Source organism: Bufo bufo, chromosome 4 (assembly GCF_905171765.1).
Source record: "Bufo bufo chromosome 4, aBufBuf1.1, whole genome shotgun sequence".
Taxonomy (NCBI): domain Eukaryota; kingdom Metazoa; phylum Chordata; class Amphibia; order Anura; family Bufonidae; genus Bufo; species Bufo bufo.
This window is the reverse complement of record NC_053392.1, coordinates 534751704-534774156: the sequence shown is the minus strand read 5'-3', so window position 1 is coordinate 534774156 and position 22453 is coordinate 534751704.

The window sequence follows — 22453 nt, the reverse complement described above, 5'->3', positions numbered from 1 at the left end:
TAATTTGCTCATCTCTATTGGCCAGTGCTGGTTTAATATGTTCTCAATTCTGTGGTGCGCTATGTTATACTGTGTTATAAAGTTATGTTTAAAATTTCTTTCTCCAGAAAGGAATCGATTACATCTGTCAAGCGATCTCTGCGAGGGAGGTGAGGGTACGAGTGTATTGAGTTTATCTCGTGCTCCCCTCCCTGGTAAAGTAAGTGGTTAATATACCGTTTCAAAACCAGTATCTACCTCACTCAGAAGTATGTAGTTTTTTTTATCTGTTACTATGTAATTCTTCACTAACTAACATACCTAGGCTTGGCATTTATTTGGCACCCCCACTATTCTTATCTTGTTGGTCTCTGGGTTAAGGATTCTGTAACCCTTTTGGGATTCACTGTAGCCTACCAGGATACCATCCTTGGCATTGGATTCCCATTTAGTACGTTTTTCTTTGGGAACATATACAAATGCCTAACTGTACCTCCAAATATTTTTATGTGCTTTAGGCCTCATGCACACGACCGTTGTGTGCATCCGTGGCCGTTGTGCCGTTTTCCGTTTTTTTTCGCGGACCCATTGACTTTCAATGGGTCCGTGGAAAAATCGGAAAATGCACCGTTTGGCAGCCGCATCCGTGAGCCGTGTTTCCTGGCCGTGAAAAAAATATGACCTGTCCTATTTTTTTCACGGCCAACGGTTCACGGACCCATTCAAGTCAATGGGTCCGTGAAAGAACACGGATGCACACAAGATTGGCATCCGTGTCCATGATCCGTGGCCGTAGGTTAGTTTTTATACAGACGGATCCGAAGATCAGTCTGCATAAAAGCTTTTTCAGAGATGAGTTTTCACTTCGTGAAAACTCAAATCCGACAGTATATTCTAACACAGAGGCGTTCCCATGGTGATGGGGACGCTTCAGGTTAGAATATACTAACAGAACTGTGTACATGACTGCCCCCTGCTGCCTGGCATGTGCTGCCAGGCAGCAGGGGGCAGCCCCCCCCCCTGTAGTTAACACATTGGTGGCCAGTGCGGCTGCCCCCCCCTCCCCTGTAGTTAACTCATTGGTGGCCAGTGCGGCCCTTCCCCTCCCCTGTAGTTAACTCATTGGTGGCCAGTGGGCCCCCCCCCTGTAGTTAACTCATTGGTGGCCAGTGCGGCCGGCCCCCCTCCCTCCCCTGTAGTTAACTCGTTGGTGGCCAGTGGGCCTTCTCCCCTCCCTCCCCCTCCTAATTAAAATCTCCCCCCTATCATTGGTGGCAGCGGAGTGTACAGATCGGAGTCCCAGTTTAATCGCTGGGGCTCCGATCGGTAACCATGGCAACCAGGACGCTACTGCAGTCCCGGTTGCCATGGTTACTTAGCAATTTGTAGAACTATTATACTTACCTGCGAGCAGCGATCTCTGCGTCCGGCCGGGAGCTCCTCCTACTGGTAAGTGACAGGTCTGTGCGGGAGCTCCTCCTACTGGTAAGTGACAGGTCATGTCACTTACCAGTAGGAGGAGCTCCCGGCCGGACCTGTCACTTACCAGTAGGAGGAGCTCCCGGCCGGACGCAGAGATCGCAGCTCGCAGGTAAGTATAATGGTTCTACAAATTGCTAAGTAACCATGGCAACCGGGACTGCAGTAGCGTCCTGGTTGCCATGGTTACCGATCGGAGCCCCAGCGATTAAACTGGGACTCCGATCGGTACACTCCGCTGCCACCAATGATAGGGGGGAGATTTTAATTAGGAGGGGGAGGGAGGGGAGAAGGCCCACTGACCACCAACGAGTTAACTACAGGGGAGGGAGGGGGGGCCCACTGGCCACCAATGAGTTAACTACAGGGGAGGGGGGCCCACTGGCCACCAATGAGTTAACTACAGGGGAGGGGGGGCACTGGCCACCAATGAGTTAACTACAGGGGAGGGGGGGCCCACTGGCCACCAATGAGTTAACTACAGGGGAGGGGGGGGGGCCGGCCGCACTGGCCACCAATTAGTTAACTACAGGGGGGGGGCCGGCCGCACTGGCCACCAATGAGTTAACTACAGGGGAGGGGGGGGGCCGGCCACGAATGTGTTAACTACGGGGGGGGGGGCTGCCCCCTGCTGCCTGGCAGCACCTGCCAGGCAGCAGGGGGCAGTCATGTACACAGTTCTTTTAGTATATTCTAACCTGAAGCGTCCCCATCACCATGGGAACGCCTCTGTGTTAGAATATACTGTCGGATTTGAGTTTCACAATGTAACTCAAATCCGACAGTATATTCTAACATAGAGGCGTTCCCATGGTGATGGGGACGCTTCAAGTTAAAATATACCATCGGATTGGAGAAAACTCCGATCCGATGGTATATTAACTCCTGACTTTACATTGAAAGTCAATGGGGGACGGATCCGTTTGAAATTGCACCATATTGTGTCAACGTCAAACGGATCCGTCCCCATTGACTTGCATTGTAATTCAGGACGGATCCGTTTGGCTCCGCACGGCCAGGCGGACACCAAAACGACTTTTTTTTCATGTCCGTGGATCCTCCAAAAATCAAGGAAGACCCACGGACGAAAAAACGGTCACGGATCACGGAAAAACGGAACCCCGTTTTGCGGACCGCAAAAAAATACGGTCGTGTGCATGAGGCCTTAGTTTAGGCTTCTTGTTCCATTGTTCATATAGAGTTTTCTCAGTAGCTTTACTTGTTATTCTATTTTGAATATAGCAAGCTGTCATGATTGCTTCAGCCCATTATGTTGTTGGTAGATCTGCGTCAAACAACATCTCCACTTTCTTCCACTTTCACAGAGAGTTTGATTCTTTCTTTCTAGAACACCGTTTTGTATGGAATTGTATGGAACAGTAGTCTGGAACCAGAATCTCAGCACATCTGCTTCTGGCTTTCTTCTCTCTCAGCTCTCTGTACATGTGCAGCAAGTCCCCGCCCCTTCCTTCCTTTTCTTTTTAGAAGTACTTTATTAACAACATAACACTGTGTCTGGAAACAGGCAATCACATAATGTACAGGGTGGGCCATTTATATGGATACACCTTAATAAAATGGGAATGGTTGGTGATATTAACTTCCTGTTTGTGGCACATTAGTATATGTGAGGGGGGAAACTTTTCAAGATGGGTGGTGACCATGGTGGCCATTTTGAAGCCAGCCATTTTGAATCCAACTTTTGTTTTTTCAATGGGAAGACGGTCATGTGACACATCAAACTTATTGGGAATTTCACACGAAAAACAATGGTGTGCTTGGTTTTAACGTAACTTTATTCTTTCATGAGTTATTTACAAGTTTCTCTTTGTTTACAGCCATTGACATGTCACGGGGGTTAACACGTGAGGAGCGGATAGAAATTGTGTTGATGTCTGGTGAATGCAGTAACCGGGTCATTGCAGCAGATTTCAATGCAAGACACCCTACGAGACCACCCATCTCCCATGCTACAGTTAGCAAACTGCTTGCTAAGTTTCGTGAAACTGGTTCAGTGTTGGATTTGCCAAAATGTGGACGCATGAAATCTGTCTCTAATGAAGAAACATCAGTGGCTGTCCTAGCTTCATTCAGCAAGAGCCCACAGCATAGCACTCGCCGCATGTCACTGGAGAGTGGCATTAGTCGAACATCCCTTCGGCGGATATTAGCTACTCACAAATGGCACCCTTACAAACTCCAGCTACTGCAGCATCTCAACGAGGATGACCCAGATCGGCGCACTGAATTTGCAGAATGGGCAAAACAAAAATTGGAACAGGACCCTCAGTTTACGCAGAAGATTTTGTTCAGTGATGAGGCAAACTTTTATGTGAATGGTGAAGTTAACAAACAAAACCACCGCTATTGGTCTGACACTAACCCACATTGGATAGATCCCTCCAAGACTGTTGGAACAAAATTGATGGTATGGTGTGGTATATGGGGTACAAAGATAGTGGGGCCATTCTTCATCAATGGAAACCTCAAGGCCACTGGATATGCGAAATTGCTACATGATGATGTGTTTCCCTCTTTATGCACTGAAGCTGGCACGTTCCCTGAGTTTTTCCAGCAAGATGGTGCACCACCACATTATGGGTGTCAGGTCCGAGCATTCCTAGATGAACAGTTTCCTGGAAAGTGGATTGGTCGTCGTGGGCCAGTTGAATGGCCCCCAAGGTCTCCCGATCTGACCCCCTTAGACTTTTATCTTTGGGGTCATCTGAAGGCAATTGTCTATGCTGTGAAGATACGAGATGTGCAGCACCTGAAACTACGGATACTGGAAGCCTGTGCTAGCATTTCTCCTGCGGTGTTGCTATCAGTGTGTGAAGAGTGGGAGAAGAGGGTTGCATTGACAATCCAACACAATGGGCAGCACATTGAACACATTTTATAAGTGGTCAGAAACTTGTAAATAACTCATGAAAGAATAAAGTTACGTTAAAACCAAGCACACCATTGTTTTTCTTGTGAAATTCCCAATATGTTTGATGTGTCACATGACCCTCTTCCTATTGAAAAAACAAAAGTTGAATTCAAAATGGCCGACTTCAAAATGGCCGCCATGGTCACCACCCATCTTGAAAAGTTTCCCCCCCTCACATATACTAATGTGCCACAAACAGGAAGTTAATATCACCAACCATTCCCATTTTATTAAGGTGTATCCATATAAATAGCCCACCCTGTAGTTGTTGCAATGCACAAAAGAATAAGCATTATTCCAACATAATGTTCCACGGTCTGTTGTAACAGCTCAGAGGTGGAGCCTTAATTCCTTAACGGAAGGATAAGCACAACCTAGTAATGACCAATTATGTCTGAGAATTTGATGACTCTTGGGTAAAAAAAATATGTTGTGACACAAGAAAGTCTGTGAGAAGTGGTGTTGGTTTTGGGAAGAGTCAGGAATGTAGCAACCTTATTATATGAATTTATCTTTCATATTCTCTTTCATTTCTTGTGAGTTACCGAATCTGAGACAATCCTGGTTACCCGGGTAAATTGTGAATGAGGAAGGGATTCTTTGAAGTTGAATACACATTTCGCTTTTATACTTTCTTTTTCAATTGGTTATTCACTCTTGGACTTTGTGTATTTCCTCTGCCTGGTATAAGCTAGATATGGTTATTCTTTTAACCCCCGGGGGTTTCTGGGATCATCCATTGTATTTCATTCTTTCAAATTTCTCTTAATAATAATCTAATCCAGTCCTACACATTATTCTTTCTTTTTTTCAAGTAAATAATTACCTGTCAATGTATATGCAGTCATTCTCACCGATGTCTGCCTTACCACTTAATACTTCTTAGTCAGTACTTTAACTTTACTATCATGGTGGCTCAGTGGCTAGCACTGGGGCCTTGTGACACTGGGGGAGGTTTGAATCCGACCACGAACTACATCTGCATGGAGTTTGGATGTTCTCTCCGTGTTTGTGTGGGTTTCCTCCGGGTACTCCGGTTTCCTCCCACACTCCAAAGACATACTGATAGGGAATCTGGATTGTGAGCTCCACTAGGGAGTGATAATGTCCGTAAAGTGCTGAGGAATTTGTCAGGGCTACATAAGTGCGTAAAAAATGGCCTTTCTATTAAAAAATATTTTTTTATTTTTTTATTCTTTATTTATAAGATTCAAGAATAAGACAGAGCTTGTAACCTGTTAAATCACATATCACAAAATAGCATAGCCGAAACCCGTCCGGCATACAGACATGAGTAACATATTTATAATCTGACAATAGAGTCTGAGTATACATAGCATATGAAAACCATGATATAGACTGAGCAAAACAAAAAAAAAAAAAAAAGGACATGACCGACATAAAGATGAGTTATTCTCTAATAAAGACCGATCACTCAATATTCTTATCAAGAGACTTGACAACATTACTAAGACTGACAAGGGGAAGAGACAAAAACACAGAGGGGAGGGAGACAAATCCAGTTAGTGAGGGCTTAATAGGAGAGTTAAGCACAATGGACACTTCAGGTAAGCAAGGATTGATACTCTGTTGAATCTTGGAAGGTGAACCATGGGGTCCACGCCGTGACAAAAGTTTTGTTATTGCACCTCAAGGATGCCGTTAGTTCCTCCATTCTCCGGATCTCTTCCACTTTTTGAATCCACAATTCAGTGGATGGCGGGACCAAGGATTTCCACTTCATCGGAATGCAAGACCTAGCCGCAATTACCATATGACGCAAACAGGAGCGTCGGAGTAAGCTCATGGACAAATCCGAGTGAAGCAATAAGAAAAAACCTGGCGAATTTGGAATAGTGAAAGGGAAGATGGACGATAAAGCCCTATGAATTGAGTCCCAAAAATGCCTAATTTTGTCACATTGCCAGAAAATATGGAGAAGCGAACCCTGAGACGATTCACATAGCCAGCACAGAGGGGACGCTGTCGGAAACATTCTTTGGAGACGGGTAGGAACATAGTACCACCTAGACAATATTTTGTAACTAGCCTCTTGATACTTACTGGCAATGGACGATTTATGAGCTAATTGAAATATTTTAAGCCATTGGTCGGAGGAGATATCCATTTGCAGATCCTGAGTCCACTTGTTTACGTAAGGAGGGTAGAAATCTTTGTCAGGTGTTACCAGAGATTTATATAATTCTGAGAGAGAATGTCGATATACACCTGAGCCTATGCCCATTTTTTCAAAGGGAGTGAGGGCTCTATCCAAATCCGGGGAAGAGGGAATGGAGGAGAGGAAGTTATGCAGTTGCCTGGTTCTCCAAGGACCGAGAGTACAAGGCTCAGACTGCTCCAGTAATTCAGCGTGAGTAAGCCAGCGTCCAGCCGTTCTGAAGAAAGGCGCACGACACCTCCCAATCCTTCTCCACTGCACAAATGGACCTCCCGAAATACTCGCCGGGAAGTCCGGGTGTCCCAAAATTGGGAACATCTTTCTATTCAAAATTTTATGATACCATTAAATAGTCTGGTGATTTAAACAAGGATTTTACCCCTTAATATACCTATATTGATGATTTTATGACTCATCCTTTGGATAGGTCATCAGTATCTGATCCGTGGGAGTCTGCCAACCGGGCCCCCCATGATATTATACACTAGCTCATTTCCATTGCATATAAATTTATTTTTCATTATATATTATTCCTGATGACATATTCTCATCGATATTAGATGATGTGGAAAAGGATAAAAAGGAGATGGCAGAAGAAGGGCTCCCACCTGTAGAGCAGGAGAGTGCTGGGGTTGGAGAAGTGGGTATGCCAGAGCTGATTAATATTATGTGTTTAATGTCAAATAACCTGCAGGATATTGCAGGCCAAACAGCAATAATATGCACATTGTGCCCCCACCTAACCAGCCAAACCCCATACCAGCAACAGCCCCTCTTTAAAGGTGCATTAAAGGTGCCACTCGGGCATTAAAAATGAATAAGCACTATACAGTGTTGTCTTCATTATTAAATGAAAGGCAGCTGCTGGATAATTGGCTGTGTGGGTCATCCCCGCAGCATGGCCACAACCCGCCCACAGCACAGCCCCTCCATGTGGCCATACCCTATGGCAGAGTGGCCTGGGTATACCTGAGTTATAGCGATTTGTGATGAACAAATTCGTAACAAATCTAATTTCTTGGCGAACTTTGGTGAAATTGCTGGATCAAATTTTTCAAAACTTTGCTCATCTATAGTGTCATGTAAGGAGTTTGATGTGTAAAGACTGTATAAGGAGTTCTTGCAGCTGCACAATATAAAGCCAGAGCTACTCTGTGTCCCTCCATATGGTGCTTTTGAATACGGCACCTGAGGAAGAATGCAACAATTTTTTTGTACAGAATCCGAAAGACAAAAACTTTGCATGTCTCTATATGAAACTGTACAGTACCGTCCCAAAGACTTAATAATATGGCCATGGCCATGAAGCCTAAGACTTTCTTAAAGCATATGGTGAGATTTATCAAGATTGGCATTTGTAACACCAATTTTGATACAGTTTGTTGCAGCGTGAGATGCGCCAAATTTATCAAGAGGTGTGCGCATCCTGCCTGGTCCTTGAGCCGCTATCTGAAATCTATGGCAGCTAGGAGCTGGTGTAGGATTTAAGCATTATTTGTGCCAGAAAACTGGGCAAGTAATGGTAAATATGTTGAGATGCTTAAGCCCCAACCCTCCACTCATGCCTCCTCCACTTGTGGCAAAAAGTAGTAGCGGTGCTGATCTCTCCAATCCAGCAGAGCTGAGGTAGGGCTTATTCACACATCAATGACTCACAGACGTTTTCCACACGTATAACAGAGACTTGCTCTATTTTGGTCCATTTTTTATCCATTTTTTTTTCTCATCTTTTTTCTCTCTTTTTCTTCTTTTTTTCTTCTTGCTATATTTTCTGCCTTCCACTGGGGCCATTTTTATGTATTATGTGATTACAGTGTATTGTTTGTCAGCTCGTTCTTCTTTTTGGAATAAATTGATATATTTAATAATAAAAAAAAGAAATAAAATAAAAAAGAAATCTATGGATCCTTGAAAACCTTGAACAGAACATGGAGGCCATTTGTGTTCGGTCCATATTTCACGGATCGTTGCTAGGAGATGCGTGGGAAATGTCAGTTTTCGGAGGACACAGAAGCGAACGCGCGGACTGGAAACGGACCCTGGAGGAAACACCATAGGGACTATAGGGAACGAAACTGCAAAATCACATCTATCAAGTTTTAAATAACCAATTGTACTCTGCTACATCCCTGTGTGGGGTCACACTGCTTCCTTCCATTTTACTGCATTTCTAGAATAGCAGCCGCTTTCTCTGCATTGCCTGGTCCACGTTTCTGCTGCGCGGCTGTAATAAGCAGCAGGTGATTACTGTGTCCTCTTGATTGACACTGGTTAAGAGGTACGTGGTTAGTGACTGCCTCGTGTTTGTAAACACATCATGATCTGCGGTTGTTGAAGGCGAGTGATAAATTTAGAAATCGTGAAGCCATGCAATGCTTATCATAGACATCAAGAAATGTAATGAACAGAGCCATTGCTAGGAAACAGCCTGGAAATAAAAAGGACACTTGTCAGCGGGGCTTCTTTAAAGCATGGGAGGAAGAATATTCAGACGCTATATTGTAATGAGGAATAGGAAATATTCCTTTATGGAAGGGTTGTATATGAAATTGAATTTGATGTCTCTTTTCAGCCTCAATGACTTTGTAACTATGTAATTATCTTCAATCTTTGAAAGTGCCCTTTGTACGAATCCAATGCTTTTTATGTGCTTATGGTTTTCAGACCCCCGTCCTTCATGACATGAAACAAACCAGATTCTATATTCAACCTCATAACTACAAATGAGTTAATTACCAGCTCAGTGGTTTTAATTAAACAAGTGCTGAGAATGGGAAAGTATAATGAGTGAGTTATTAAAGAACAAAGCATTGGCTGAGCACGTAAGGAAAGGTGCCTACACTCATTAGACAAATGTCAGACGAACCATTGATTTGAGAGGGAACTAACAACCACGAACGTGTGCTGCCCGTTGACGTATTGCAGACCGCATTTGCGGATCCGGAATACACGGGCACCGTTCTGTGTGCATTCCGCATCACGGATGCGGGCCCATTCACTTCAATGGGTCTGGAAATCCGGAGATGCGAAACGGAAGCATGGAACGGAACACTACAGAAGCACTACGGAGTGATTCCTGGGGTTCTGTTCCGTGCCTCCGCATATAATATTTCAACATGTCCAATCCTTTTGTTCTTAAAGGGGTTTACAAAGATTTTAATATCCTCTGAATAGGTCATCAGTATCTGATCGGTGAGGGTCCGACACCTGTTTGAGAAGTCATCGGTGGTCATGTGAGCACTGCGGCCTTCTCTCAGTTTTTGCTAGGCCAGAGATGACACTTTCATCGGTCACGTGGCCTAGGCACAGCTCAGCCCATAGAAGTGAATGGGGCTGAGTGCAATACCAAGCTCAGCCACTATACTTTATATGGTGCTGTGCTTGGTAAGCATGGAGAAGGCAGCGGCGCTCAAACAGTTGATTGGCGGGGCTCCTGGGTGTTGGACCCCCACCGATCACATAGACCTATACAGAGGATAGGTCATCATTATTAACCACCTCAGCCCCCAGTGCTTAAACACCCTGAAAGACCAGGCCACTTTTTACACTTCTGACCTACACTACTTTCACCGTTTATTGCTCGGTCATGCAACTTACCACCCAAATGAATTTTACCTCCTTTTCTTCTCACTAATAGAGCTTTCATTTGGTGGTATTTCATTGCTGCTGACATTTTTACTTTTTTTGTTATTAATCGAAATTTAACGATTTTTTTTGCAAAAAAATGACATTTTTCACTTTCAGTTGTAAAATTGCCAAAAAAAACGAGATCCATATATAAATTTTGCTCTAAATTTATTGATCTACATGTCTTTGATAAAAAAAAATGTTTGGGTAAAAAAAAAATGGTTTGGGTAAAAGTTATAGCGTTTACAAACTATGGTACAAAAATGTGAATTTCCGCTTTTTGCAGCAGCTCTGACTTTCTGAGCACCTGTCATGTTTCCTGAGGTTCTACAATGGCCAGACAGTACAAACACCCCACACATGACCCCATTTCGGAAAGTACACACCCTAAGGTATTCGCTGATGGGCATAGTGAGTTCATTGAAACTTTTTATTTTTTGTCACAAGTTAGCGGAAAATGATGATTTTTTTTATTTTATTTTTTTCCTTACAAAGTCTCATATTCCACTAACTTGTGACAAAAAATAAAAAGTTCTATGAACTCACTATGCCCATCACGAAATACCTTGGGGTCTCTTCTTTCCAAAATGGGGTCACTTGTGGGGTAGTTATACTGCCCTGGCATTCTAGGGGCCCAAATGTGTGGTAAGGAGTTTGAAATCAAATTCTGTAAAAACTGACCAGTGAAATCCGAAAGGTGCTCTTTGTAATATGGGCCCCTTTGCCCACCTAGGCTGCAAAAAAGTGTCACACATCTGGTATCTCCGTACTCAGGAGAAGTTGGGGAATGTGTTTTGGGGTGTCATTTTACATATACCCATGCTGGGTGAGAGAAATATCTTGGCAAAAGACAACTTTTCCCATTTTTTTATACAAAGTTGGCATTTGACCAAGAAATTTATCTCACCCAGCATGGGTTTATGTAAAAAGACACCCCAAAACACATTCCTCAACTTCTCCTGAATACAGAGATACCAGATGTGTGACACTTTTTTGCAGCCTAGGTGGGCAAAGGGGCCCATATTCCAAAGAGCACCTTTCGGATTTCACTGGTCATTTTTTACAGAATTTGATTTCAAACTCCTTACCACACATTTGGGCCCCTAGAATGCCAGGGCAGTATAACTACCCCACAAGTGACCCCATTTTGGAAAGAAGACACCCCAAGGTATTCCGTGAGGGGCATGGCGAGTTCCTAGAATTTTTTATTTTTTGTCACAAGTTAGTGGAATATGAGACTTTGTATGAAAAAAAAATAAAAAATCATCATTTTCCACTAACTTGTGGCAAAAAATAAAAAATTCTAGGAACTCGCCATGCCCCTCACGGAATACCTTGGGGTGTCTTCTTTCCAAAATGGGGTCACTTGTGGGGTAGTTATACTGCCCTGGCATTCTAGGGGCCCAAATGTGTGGTAAGGAGTTTGAAATCAAATTCTGTAAAAACTGACCAGTGAAATCCAAAAGGTGCTCTTTGGAATATGGGCCCCTTTGCCCACCTAGGCTGCAAAAAAGTGTCACACATCTGGTATCTCCGTACTCAGGAGAAGGTGGGGAATGTGTTTTGCGGTGTCATTTTACATATACCCATGCTAGGTGAGAGAAATATCTTGGCAAAAGACAACTTTTCCCATTTTTTTATACACAGTTGGCATTTGACCAAGATATTTATCTCACCCAGCATGGGTATATGTAAAAAGACACCCCAAAACACATTCCTCAACTTCTCCTGAATACAGAGATACCAGATATGTGACACTTTTTTGCAGCCTAGGTGGGCAAAGGGGCCCATATTCCAAAGAGCACCTTTCGGATTTCACAGGCCATTTTTTACAGAATTTGATTTCAAACTCCTTACCACACATTTGGGCCCCTAGAATGCCAGGGCAGTATAACTACCCCACAAGTGACCCCATTTTGGAAAGAAGAGACCCCAAGGTATTCGCTGATGGGCATAGTGAGTTCATGGAAGTTTTTATTTTTTGTCACAAGTTAGTGGAATACGAGACTTTGTATGAAAAAAAAAAAAAAAATCATCATTTTCCACTAACTTGTGACAAAAAATAAAAAATTCTAGGAACTTGCCATGCCCCTCACGGAATACCTTGGGGTGTATTCTTTCCAAAATGGGGTCACTTGTGGGGTAGTTATACTGCCCTGGCATTTTCCAGGGGCCCTAATGTGTGGTAAGTAGGTAAATGACCTGTGAAATCCGAAAGGTGCTCTTTGGAATGTGGGCCCCTTTGCCCACCTAGGCTGCAAAAAAGTGTCACACATGTGGTATCGCCATATTCAGGAGAAGTTGGGGAATGTGTTTTGTGGTGTCATTTTACATATACCCATGCTGGGTGAGAGAAATATCTTGGCAAAAGACAACTTTTCCCATTTTTTTATACAAAGTTGGCATTTGACCAAGATATTTATCTCACCCAGCATGGGTATATGTAAAATGACACCCCAAAACATATTCCCCAACTTCTCCTGAATACGAAGATACCACATGTGTGACACTTTTTTGCAGCCTAGGTGGGCAAAGGTGCCCAAATTCCTTTTAGGAGGGCATTTTTAGACATTTGGATACCAGACTTCTTCTCACGCTTTGGGGCCCCTAAAATGCCAGGGCAGTATAAATACCCCACATGTGACCCCATTTTGGAAAGAAGACACCCCAAGGTGTTCAATGAGGGGCATGGCGAGTTCATAGAAAAAAATATTTTTTGGCACAAGTTAGCGGAAATTGATTCTTTTGATTTTGTTCTCACAAAGTCTCCCTTTCCGCTAACTTGGGACAAAAATTTAAATCTTTCATGGACTCAATATGCCCCTCAGCGAATACCTTGGGGTGTCTTCTTTCCAAAATGGTGTTATTTGTGGGGTGTTTGTACTGCCCTGGCATTTGAGGGTCTCCGCAATCATTACATGTATGCCCAGCATTAGGAGTTTCTGCTATTCTCCTTATATTGAGCATACAGGTAATGAGATTTTTTTTTTCCGTTCAGCCTCTGGGCTGAAAGAAAAAAATGAACGGCACAGATTTCTTCATTCGCATCGATCAATGTGGATGAAAAAATCTCTGCCAAAAAAAGAAAAAGGAGGGGAAAGGCGTCTGCCAGGACATAGGAGCTCCGCCCAACATCCATACCCACTTAGCTCGTATGCCCTGGCAAACCCGATTTCTCCATTCACATCAATCGATGTGGATGAATAAATCATTGCCGGGATTTTTTTTTTTATATATACAAAGTGTTTGCCAAAGTACTATATGAACACCGCCACCTCCTCAGCTCATATGCCTCGGCAAACGTATCTTTTACTGCAGAGGAGAAATCTCGTCTTGCAGCGCCGCATACACCGACTTGCGTGTAATCTGACAGCAGCGCAATGCTTCTGTCCGAATGCACATCAGTGCTGCAGCTAGTCGATCGGTTGGTCCACCTGAAAGGTAAAAAAAACAAAACAAAAAAGAAAAAACCAGGCCGCAACGCAATAACTTTATTAACTTTAGAACAGAACATATTAACTTTTTTTTAAACTTTTTTAACTTTTTTACTTACCGGTAATTTTTTTTTGTTTAGTTTTTTTTACCTTTATAGAACAAACCTCTCCTTCCCCATGGGACAATGTGCAAAGCGCAAATAGCCCAAAGATGTGGCAAAGTACGTTATGCACTTTATCCCAGGTGAAAGGAGAGGTTTGCAGCAGCTGTGAGTAAAAGGGCCCTAATAGCCCTGTGTGCCTGTCCTGGTGAGATGTGATCCTTATGCTAGGTGTACCTGTGTGTGGTACTTCCGGAAACACTCACCAAAGCATAGGGCAGGGTGGTCAGGACAGTCAGGACAGAAATAGCGGGTGTCACGCCTTATTCCACTCCTGCTACAGACACGACATCTTTTTCGGGGTGACGGTTGGGTTGAGGTACCAGGAACGACACTGGGGAAATGTCGCTCGTGTAGACGGCTAACTACACTGGTGGATGGGGCCACGGAACCTCCTGGGTAAAGGAGGTTCTCGATGATCTCTTCCTGGAATTTGAGGAAGGATCGTGTTCTCCCAGCCTTACTGTAGAGAACAAAACTATTGTACAGCGCCAATTGAATTAAATATACAGACACCTTCTTATACCAGCGTCTGGTTCTGCGGGAAACTAAATACGGAGACAACATCTGGTCATTGAAGTCCACCCCTCCCATGAGCGCATTATAGTCGTGGACACAGAGGGGCTTTTCAATGACACGGGTTGCTCGCTCAATTTGGATTGTCGTGTCTGCGTGAATGGAGGAGAGCATGTAAACGTCACGCTTGTCTCTCCATTTCACCGCGAGCAGTTCTTCGTTACACAAGGCAGCCCTTCTCCCCCCTTGCAAGACGGGTGGTTACAAGCCGTTGGGGGAAGCCCACGCGACTAGTTCGCACGGTGCCACAGGCGCAAATCCGTTCTAGAAACAAATGCCTAAAGAGGGCCACACTTGTGTAAAAATTGTCCACATAAAGATGGTACCCCTTGCCGAATAAGGGTGACACCAAGTCCCAGACTGTCTTCCCACTGCTCCCCAGGTAGTCAGGGCAACCGACCGGCTCCAGGGTCTGATCTTTTCCCTCATAGATCCGAAATTTGTGGGTATAGCCTGTGGCCCTTTCACAGAGCTTATACAATTTGACCCCATACCGGGCACGCTTGCTTGGGATGTATTGTTTGAAGCCAAGGCGCCCGGTAAAATGTATTAGGGACTCGTCTACGCAGATGTTTTGCTCGGGGGTATACAAATCTGCAAATTTCTGGTTGAAATGGTCTATGAGGGGCCGAATTTTGTGGAGCCGGTCAAAAGCTGGGTGGCCTCTGGGACGGGAGGTGGTGTTGTCGCTAAAATGCAGGAAACGGAGGATGGCCTCAAATCGTGCCCTGGACATAGCAGCAGAGAACATGGGCATGTGATGAATCGGGTGCGTGGACCAATATGACCGCAATTCATGCTTTTTAGTTAGACCCATGTTGAGGAGAAGGCCCAAAAAAATTTTAAGTTCGGAAACTTGGACTGGTTTCCAGTGGAAAGGCTGGGCATAAAAGCTTCCCGGGTTGGCGGATATAAATTGTGTGGCATACCGGTTTGTCTCTGCCACGACTAAGTCCAAGAGCTCCGCAGTCAAGAACAGCTCAAAAAATCCCAGGACCGAACCGATTTGAGCCGTCTCAACCCGAACTCCAGACTGGGCGGTGAAAGGGGGAACTACAGGTGCGGCTGAAGTTGGTGACTGCCAATCAGGGTTTGCCAGCACCTCAGGGATTCTAGGGGCTCTACGGGCCTGTCTGTGCGGTGGCTGCGACGGGGTAACTACTGCACGTGCCACCGTACCAGCTTCAACTGCCCTTCTGGTGCTCGCCACGTCACCATGTTGTACGGCAGTTCTGGTACTAGGTCCAGGGAGGGCTGCGCTGCTGGTGTATGCCTCACCACGTGATCCGGCAGCGCCAGCCCCACTCTGCTGCTCTTGAAGCGGATCCTGCGTAACCTGTGGTCTAGCGACACGGGGCCGGGTACGCCTGGTGCTGCCAGGGACCTCAACCTCCTCGTCCGAACTTTGGGTCAGAGAGCCACTGCTTTCCACAGGTTCATATTCTGACCCGCTAGATTCGTCAGATGAGGGTTCCCACTCCTCATCCGACTGGGTCAGAATCCTGTAGGCCTCTTCAGAAGAATACCCCCTGTTTGACATTTTGGACTACTAAATTTAGGGGTATTCCCTGAGACTACCCAAGAAAAAAAGCAAACCTGTCTTACAAAGGGGAGGCTAGCGAAGTACCGGAGGCCGCTGCGGTTGATAAAAAATATCAAAACTTATTTTTTTATCGCCGCAGTGCGTGTAAAATGAATGTGCAGTGATCAAAAAAAAATATATTTTTTGTCACTGCGGTGGGGCGGGCGTGGGTGAACGCACGTGTGGGCGACCGATCAGGCCTGATCGGGCAAACACTGCGTTTTGGGTGGAGGGCGAGCTAAGGTGACACTAATACTATTATAGATCTGACCGTGATCAGTTTTGATCACTTACAGATACTATAAAAGTACAAATGCTGATTAGCGATACGCTAATCAGCGAATAAAAGTGACTGCGGTGCGGTGGGGTGGGCGCTAACTGACGCTAACTACCTAACCAAGGGGCCTAAACTATCCCTAAAACCTAACAGTCAATACCAGTGGGAAAAAAAAAGTGACAGTTTACACTGATCACTTTTTTTCCTTTCACTAGTGATTGACAGGGGCGATCAAAGGGGTGATCAAAGGGTTAATTGGGGTGCAGGGGGGTGATCTGGGGCTAAGGTGTAGTGTTTGGTGTACTCACAGTTCAGTCTGCTCCTGTGCTGGATCCAACCGACGAAAAGGACCAGCACAGGAGCAGACAAGCCATATAACAGATCATATTTACTAATATGATCTGTTATATGACTTGTGATTGGATTTTTTGAAAATCGCCAGCCTGCCAGCCAATGATCGTTGCTGGCAGGCTGGTGACGAACTTGTTCTTTTAATTTTGCCGGCCCGCAATGCGCATGCGCGGGCCGGCTTTGAGCGAAATCTCGCGTCTCGCGAGATGACGCGTATATGCGTGATTGTGCGCAGCGCTGCCACCTCCGGAACGCGAATCTGCGTACAGCGGTCCGGAGGTGGTTAAACTCTTGGAAAGCCCCTTTAACGGAGATATACTGCCAATAGAGGTGTCTCACAGCAACGTATTCCACTCTCCCTATCATAAACACATGCACGCATATGTATAGTGGGTGGTCAGGAAGAGCTATCTAAAGCGCATGTTCCATGTAACTATTCTAATGACTTGTGTACATGCACTGTCTGTGCATCAAAGGGGTTATCCTATGACTAATGTCAAAAATGAAAATCAGATATCATATAGTACATGACAATCTCTTTCTAACAAAGCTAGAACCAGCCCTGTACCTCACATGGATCCAGAGATCTCTCCATTCATTGTTCTGCTAGATTTATATCAAGCTGACAGCTCAGGGGGAGTGTATTTTCTGCTGTAGCTCAGGGGGCGTGTCTCAGCTCTCCCTATCACAGCTCAGGAGGCAGTTGAAGGATGAAACTGAGCATGTGCGGCCATCTCATTGAGCAGGTCAAAGAAATAAGAAAAATAACTAACAGCCGGTGGCGCAATACTGATACATTTTATTGAATAACTTAGTGGCTATGGTAAATTTTTAGCTACATGCTATTACAAAAATATTCAGATCCAGGTGCTGGTTTGAAACCTGTAGAATATTTTTCATGGCACAACCCCTTTAAACACTACGGTTGCATACAGTATATCTTTAAACACATCTATATGAATTGTACTTTCTGGAAGTGTTTAAAGGAGTTTTAATGACAGAAATTGACGGCATCATATAGTGTAGGAAGGATATTCCATAACTGATCACTGTGACCTTTGCCAATTGTGAAAATTAGGTGGGATTGAATATAATGGGCTAACCATGTAGCCTCCAGGGAAAGATGAGAACGAGCCAGAAAGACATAATGCTTTCTTAGAAATCAGATAGGGTCACACCAGTTGAATGCCTGCTAATGGGACATTTATGGCATATCTTAGTGATATGTCATCAGTTTCTATCCTGAGACAACCCCATTTTGACTGTGCTCTCATTAAATGTACAGTACATTCACTTCTCGTAGTACCTAAGATAAAGTCCCTTTACACAGCCCAACTGAGGTGACAACTATTAGAATGAACTATTTATTCCCGATAATTGCCTGCTAGTCAGAGGAGGTGAAAGCTGTATTTACATGCAGCAAACACCTCCTCTGTATGGGGAAGAGTAGATGCTGAAGAGAAAGAAAGGGATCACCCAGCGCTGCGGACAGAAGGCAGCTGGATGAATCAACAAAGAGCGGTGAAAACCTTCACTTCATGTGTGATTTCCAGCACAATAAAATCAGGTGAGTGGCTCCTTGGTAGTTCTTACAAACGTTTCCGATAATTGACAAGATAATCGTCCCATGTAAAGGGGCCTTTACTGGGGAGAGGTTATAGCAAAAGTTTCTCTTCTCTATAAAAATTAACCTTAAAGGGGTTTTCCGGTTACACCCACCAGGATCTGACCTTACTGCATTATATATGTCAGATGATGAACTTCAGAGTGCATTTTGACTTCTCCAACATAAGAGTGATAGAAGTGCTGTTATATGAATAATCTCACATAGCTGACATCCAGAGAGGTAGGCTAATTACAAAGGGCTCAACAAGCAACTCTTACTAATTTCGAAAAAGTTTCAAAATGTCTGATGTCTTGGAGATATTATATAAATGTACAGATAAGATATAGACAATTTTACCTTTCTGGTACATCTACACAGTTTTTAAAGGGGGTCTGAGGCATCAATGAAGTCAATTATCCAAGGTCATTACCAGAGGCGTACCCAGGTCTTATAGGGCCCTATAGCAAAATGCGCCCCCCTGTCCCACTCAGTTTCCCAGTACATGTGCATCAAGCACTCCCTGGCAATGAAGAATGCAAAGCACAACACTTCTGACTTCTGACAAATTTACTATTTTGTTTATTACGCATTAGAAATTTTTATAAAAATAAAAATTAGTAGAAAAATGTTGGCCTCCTCCTCACCTATTTTAGCTGACATCTGTGTTGTAAAAAGTGGAACAAGTGTTGTAAAAATATGGTCCTCATTATGACCACTATATTTCTTAATGCAGTTACATCAGACAACTGGTATAAATACTTAGGTGTACATAATTATTAGGCAACTTCCTTTCCTTTGGCAAAATGGGTCAAAAGAAGGACTTGACAGGCTCAGAAAAGTCAAAAATAGTGAGATATCTTGCAGAGGGATGCAGCACTCTTAAAATTGCAAAGCTTCTGAAGCGTGATCATCAAACAATCAAGCGTTTCATTCAAAATAGTCAACAGGGTCGCAAGAAGCGTGTGGAAAAACCAAGGCACAAAATAACTGCCATGAACTGAGAAAAGTCAAGCGTGCAGCTGCCAAGATGCCACTTGCCACCAGTTTGGCCATATTTCAGAGCTACAACATCACTGGAGTGCCCAAAAGCACAAGGTGTGCAATACTCAGAGACATGGCCAAGGTAAGAAAGGCTGAAAGACAACCACCATTGAACAAGACACACAAGCTGAAACGTCAAGACTGATTTTTCTAAGGTTTTATGGACTGATGAAATGAGAGTGAGTCTTGATGGGCCAGATGGATGGGCCCGTGGCTGGATTGGTAAAGGGCAGAGAGCTCCAGTCCGACTCAGACGCCAGCAAGGTGGAGGTGGAGTACTGGTTTGGGCTGGTATCATCAAAGATGAGCTTGTGGGGCCTTTTCGGGTTGAGGATGGAGTCAAGCTCAACTCCCAGTCCTACTGACAGTTTCTGGAAGACACCTTCTTCAAGCAGTGGTACAGGAAGAAGTCTGCATCCTTCAAGAAAAACATGATTTTCATGCAGGACAATGCTCCATCACATGCGTCCAAGTACTCCACAGCGTGGCTGGCAAGAAAGGGTATAAAAGAAGAAAATCTAATGACATGGCCTCCTTGTTCACCTGATCTGAACCCCATTGAGAACCTGTGGTCCATCATCAAATGTGAGATTTACAAGGAGGGAAAACAGTACACCTCTCTGAACAGTGTCTGGGAGGCTGTGGTTGCTGCTGCACGCAATGTTGATGGTGAACAGATCAAAACACTGACAGAATCCATGGATGGCAGGCTTTTGAGTACATCGATAAATCTCCCCATACAGCTCTAGCTACACCTTCTCTCATACATTGTATTATAAAACTGTCTGGCCGAAGCCACCGCTAGAGGGAGCTACTAGTGGTGGTGATTGCATGAAAATTCAGTATTTTCATATAGGGAACATAAGAAGCAGTTCAACTTCAGCCCCCCCCCCCCCCCCCCCAAGACCCATAGCAGTCACGTGATCTACCTCAATGGAAGGTCATTACATACAAATGTACTGCACTTTTATTAGATATACAGTGAGGAACAGAAGTATTTGAACACCCTGCGATTTTGCAAGTTCTCCCACTTAGAAATCATGGAGGGGTCTGAAATTCACATTGTAGGTGCATTCCCACTAATAATTCAGGAAATCACATTGTATGATTTTTAAAGAATTTATTTGTCTTGCACTGCTGGACATATTTGAACACCTGAGAAAATCAGTGTTAATATTTGGTACAGAAGCCTTTGTTTGCAATTACAGAGGTCAAACATTTCCTGTAGTTCTCGACCAGGTTTGCACACGCTGCAACAGGGATTTTGGCCCACTCCTCCACACAGATCTCCTCTAGATCTGTCAGGTTTCGGGGCTGTCACTGAGCAACACAGAGTCTCAGCTCCCTCCAAAGATGTTCTATTAGATTTAGGTCTGGAGACTGGCTAGGCCACTCCAGAACCTTGATACGCTTCTTACGGAGCCACTCCTTGGTTATCCTGGCTGTGTGCTTCGGGTCGTTGTCATGTTGGAAGACCCACCCACGACCCATCTTCAATGCTCTGACTGAGGGAAGGAGGTTGTTGCTCGAAATCTCACAATAAATGGCCCCATTCATCCTCTCCATAATACAGTGCAGTCGTCCTGTCCCCTTTGCAGAAAAGCACCCCCAAAGCATGATGTTACCACCCCCATGCTTCACAGTAGGGATGGTGTTCTTGGGATGCAACTCATCCTTTTTCCTCCAAACACGACGAATGAAGTTTAGACCAAAAGTTCTACAGGGTGGGCCATTTATATGGATACACCTTAATAAAATGGGAATGATTGGTGATATTAACTTCCTGTTTGTGGCACATTAGTATATGTGAGAGGGGTAACTTTTCAATATGGGTGGTGACCATGGCGGCCATTTTGAAGTCGGCCATTTTGAATCCAACTTTTGTTTTTTCAATAGGAAGAGGGTCATGTAACACATCAAACTTATTGGGAATTTCACAAGAAAAACAATGGTGTGCTTGGTTTTAACGTAACTTTATTCTTTCATGAGTTATTTACAAGTTTCTGACCACTTATAAAATGTGTTCAATGTGCTGCCCATTGTGTTGGATTGTCAATGCAACCCTCTTCTCCCACTCTTCACACACTGATAGCAACACCGCAGGAGAAATGCTAGCACAGGCTTCCAGTATCCGTGGTTTCAGCTGCTGCACATCTCGTATCTTCACAGCATAGACGATTGCCTTCAGATGATACGAGATGTGCAACACCTGAAACTACGGATACTGGAAGCCTGTGCTAGCATTTCTCCTACGGTGTTGCTATCAGTGTGTGAAGAGTGGGAGAAAAGGGTTGCATTGACAATCCAACACAATGGGCAGCACATTGAACACATTTTGTAAGTGGTCAGAAACTTGTAAATAACTCATGAAAGAATAAAGTTATGTTTAAACCAAGGACACCATTGTTTTTCTTGTGAAATTCCCAATAAGTTTGATGTGTCAAATGACCCTCTTCCTATTGAAAAAACAAAAGTTGGATTCAAAATGGCCGACTTCAAAATGGCCGCCATGGTCACCACCCATCTTGAAAAGTTTCCCCCCTCACATATACTAATGTGCCACAAACAGGAAGTTAATATGACCAACCATTCCCATTTTATTAAGGTGTATCCATATAAATGGCCCACCCTGTACTTTGGTCTCATCTGACCACATGACTTTCTCCCATGCCTCCTCTGGATCATCCAGATGGTCATTGGCAAACTTCAGACTGGCCTGGACATGTGATGACTTGAGCAGGGGAACCTTCCGTGCATGCATGATTTGAAACCATGACGGCGTAGTGTTCTACCGACAGTGACCTTTGAAACTGTGGTCCCAGCTCTCTTCATGTCATTGACCAGCTCCTCCCTTGTAGTTCTGGGCTGATTCCTCATCTTTTTTATCATCAGTGATACCCACGAGGTGAGATGTTGCATGGAGCCCCATTCTGAGGGAGACTGACAGTCGTCTTTAGCCTCTTCCATTTTCTAACAATTGCTCCAACAGCTGATCTATTTTCACCAAGCTGCATGGTAATTTCCAGCCTTGTGGAGGTCCACAATTTTGTCTCTGGTGTCTTTTGACAGCTCTTTGGTCTTGCCCATGGTAGTAGTTGGCGTCTGACTGACTGTGGGGTGGACAGGGGTCTTTAAAGAGCTCAGACAGGTGCTACTAAGTTAGATTACTGAGTGGAGTAGAGGAGGACTTTTTAAAGGCACAGTAACAGGTCTTTGAGAGACAGAATTC